The following is a 4020-nucleotide window of genomic DNA, read 5'->3' as shown; positions in this document are numbered from 1 at the left end:
AGAACCCCTACTAAAGGATCCCTTATCACAAACTTTCGACACGATTTCGAGTTTATCTAATATACCTACCTAAGGTTTAAAGTAATTTTGTGTTATTACTAACAGTTTATTATTAGGTTGTAGACGGTTGGTTAATTTTAAATTGCTAAATAAAAAACATACATGGTCATCATTCCACTACGATATTGTGCACCTCCCAACATGATGGACCATTTGTTCGAGCGCCCTGATATCAATAATTAATGATCAAAACATGAATTCAAACTGATAAAGTTGTATTCAGTGATTTAGGCCCAAGCCGGAATTCGAACAAGAGTTACTAAGACGTAAGCACTCGTTCTCCGAACAGGGTTATCACGGATTTTGTGTTATGTACATCATGAGCACTTTAGGACTCTGTCGCACTAACATATTTGACATTTAGTGAGACTTACAGTTCAATTTGTCAAAAAAGTTAATGTGACATGGTACCAAAGTATATACATATTAATGCTCGTGACCGTACGAAGTATTTATAATGGCTTATTCAGTCACTCTTCAATGACACATGTCACTCGTAGTAGGGAAGCAGATTTTCCCCACCGCTTAACATTACGATGTTTCTTCTCGGTCGTTTAATCCGGGACGCCCAGCAAGACCAATAAAAAGCAAATAAAATAGCAAGGAAATAAAGATTTAACGTCCATTTATACTCGTTTACATGCAAATTTCGCTTTACCCGGCAGCGATGGAACTCTACATAAGGGATTTTGTAAGGTAGAACAGTTTCCTCATAGATAACACTTTTTATTCGTAATTACCTAACCGTAGGTACTCCACGGTGCATTAAGCTTGGCAGCATAATGAGATTTTGTGTATTATAACTTTGCTATACCATATAGCATAAACAGCCTATATAAGTCCCACTGCTGTGCACAGGCCTCCCCTCAATCAACCTTAGGGGGTATGGAGCATACTCCACCACGCTGCTCCAATGCGGGTTGGTGGAGGTATTTTTACGGCTTATTATTGGCTATTGCTGGGACCAACGGCTTAACGTGCCCTCCGAAGCACGGAATTATCTTAATTTTTCGGACAGTCAGGTGATTCAAGCCTGAAAAGTCCTTACCAAACAAAGGACAGTCCCACAAAGTGATTTCGACAATGTCCCCATCGGGAATCGAACCCAGACCTCCAGATCGTGAGCCTAACGCTCTAACCTCTAGACCACCGAGGCTGTTACCATAGAATAAGGAATAATACTACGTATAGAACGGCAACTCTCCGCTCCCCACCAGCGTCTGAGCTAGGTTTACCTCACCCCCGTCGGACATAGTTTAGTCTTCCGTGTGGCATCAGACGTCACACACACAGATGCGGGTGTACGATACTGGTGCTAATTCCTGTAAATACCATCTAATTTTATTTTAAGTTATATCTGTCCTTTTCTTATCCGCCGAAAAGGAAAGGGACGGGTAATCGACAAGCATAAAATTTATGGAACACACGTCAATTTTAAGCACAAATCTAAACCAACCGTCTAAAAATTTTACGTCAGTCAATAACCCGACACATTAATTTACTCATTCTTCCTAAAATTAAGAGCTGTGAATCATCCGTCCCTTTCCTTTTCGACGGATACGAAAATGACGGATATAACCTAAAATAAAATTAGGCGGTGTCTGCAGGAATCGGAGCCAATGTCTATAAAACGAGGGTGTTTACTTGAAGTGTCCGGGTTGTGGCTATACTACACCTTTCTTTTAGAAGATGTGTCGTTTTATTCAATTCTAACCGGATTTCGCTATTCGATATGTTAGTAACGTCGGTTTTGCTCAGTTTCTAAACAGGATAGGTCAAAATGGCATCACTCATTCGCTATTGATAAAATTATTGCGATAAATAATTTATTATCCTGATTTGCACAGAGTCCGACTTACCTAACTTGAAAATTTGACAGGTTTTTACAGAAGCGACTGCCTGTCTGACCTTCCAACTGAAACCATCTTATTACAGGTTAGGTCAACAACCTCCGAAAATTACATTTCTCGAGAATGTGGGTTTTCTAACGATCTTTTCCTTCACCGCTGAGCACATAATAATTATTTGTGGTCTAAACATGAAGTCGAAAACAAATTCGGCCTGTGCTGGATTCGAACCTGCGACTTCAAAGAGAGCGGCAAGTGTTCTAGCAACTGGGCTACCACGGCTCGCTCAATAAATAAATAAAACTAAGTACTTCATTTAAAAAATGAATCGGTCTTTTATTCGCGATTAACATTGCCGGGCCAGACTGAGTATCATAATTAAAACACATAATGGCCCCGATTCCTACAGACACCTCCTATTTTTACTTTAAGTTACACCTTTCATTTTCTTATCCGCCGAAAAGGAAAGGGACGGATGATTGACAGCTCTTAATTTTAGGAAGAATGAGTAAATGAACTACACAAAATTTTATGCATGTCGATTACCCGTCCCTTTCCTTTTCGGAGGATAAGAAAATAACAGATATAAGTTAAAATAAAATTAGATGGTATTTACAGGAGTTAGCACCAATAACGGGTTCTTACCGCGTTTAAATCGGGGATATGAAACCCCCGTAAACGTAAAACAATGTACAGACTGAGTATCTACATATATAGTTTCGGTATTATATGGGTGGTCCATAATGTTATAGCAGTGTTCGGAGAATGCGTGCCTTAAATCGTAGTGTTACGGGTTTGAATCCCGGCTCGGGTTCTAATGCACTGGATAATTAACTACTTGAATTGATAAATGACTACCTAAATAATAAAAATATCTGGTATTGGATGTGTTCCTATAGTTATTAAATAACTTATAATGTATACCCTCATAGGTTTTTAAAAGATGTGTTGTTATTGCAGTTTCTTATCATTTCTTCTCCTCAGCCATAACACTTTGCGAAATGACGTAAATTCAAAAATGTTACATTGACCTTCAACAAGTTTATCCATGATAATTACGTTGAATCAATGATTCTGATTTTTGATTTCCAGGATTTTTGCCCGAGTAATGGCTCCTAACTGGGACTTAAATATAGCTGGCGAAGGGTGGGTGTATGTCCTATACACCTGTGCCTTTCCCTTCGAGGATACAGGCTTAGTACTATGTTATGTTCATTTTATTCGATAGGACACTGTCCCTTTGTAAGTTTTACGACAAACAACATAATCTGCTGAACCCATTCTATGTTTTTGAAACATGTTTTATATTAATTAAAACTCCACGTTAAATAATATTTATTTATTTTACTTAATATTCATTTTATGACACAACCATAATTTTGCACAGTGTTACCCACGAGATGCCAAATAAAATCTAAATATTACTAAATGTTAGAGCGAGGCCACACCATTCGTTGTGGATATTATGTTGCGACAATGCAACATCGCAAGAGACGCGCACATTGTAGGTATGCGGGCTCACCAGAACTGAGGACTCACAGACCTATGATTTCTTTTTTATAGACATCGACAACATGTTTTGGTAATATAAATTACACGTCATTTAAAATAATTATTACACTGTACAATAATAAAGTTAAAAATTATGTACAACCTAAGTTCAGTGAAACTATAAAGTGCCTGCTCAACAAGACATTTTAGAGTTGTCTTTAAAGATATTGGTACTGATTCCTCTAAGCACCATCTAATTTTATTTTAAGTTATACCTGCCATTTTCTTATCCGCTGACAAAGAAAGGGACGACGGGTAATCGACAGGCATAAAATTTATGGAACACACGCCAATTTTAAGCAGAAATTTCAATAACGCGGCAGAATTAAATTGACAGCACACGTCGAACGTGTTACATGTGAGCGACATGCCTATTTTATTCGCCCGGGTTATTAATTCATTTCAAAATTAACAGTTGTCAATTATCCGTCCCTTTCCTTTTCGGCGAATAAGAAAATGACAGGTATAACTTCAATTAAAATTAGGATGTGTCTACAGGAATCGGGGCCATTATAAAAAAATAATTTTATTGATTCCCTAATATCGCACTTACTATATATCC

The sequence above is a fragment of the Pectinophora gossypiella genome, chromosome 7 (genome assembly GCF_024362695.1).
Source record: "Pectinophora gossypiella chromosome 7, ilPecGoss1.1, whole genome shotgun sequence".
NCBI classification, from domain to species: domain Eukaryota; kingdom Metazoa; phylum Arthropoda; class Insecta; order Lepidoptera; family Gelechiidae; genus Pectinophora; species Pectinophora gossypiella.
The sequence above is the reverse complement of the archived record's forward strand: the minus strand, read 5'-3'. Positions refer to the sequence as shown.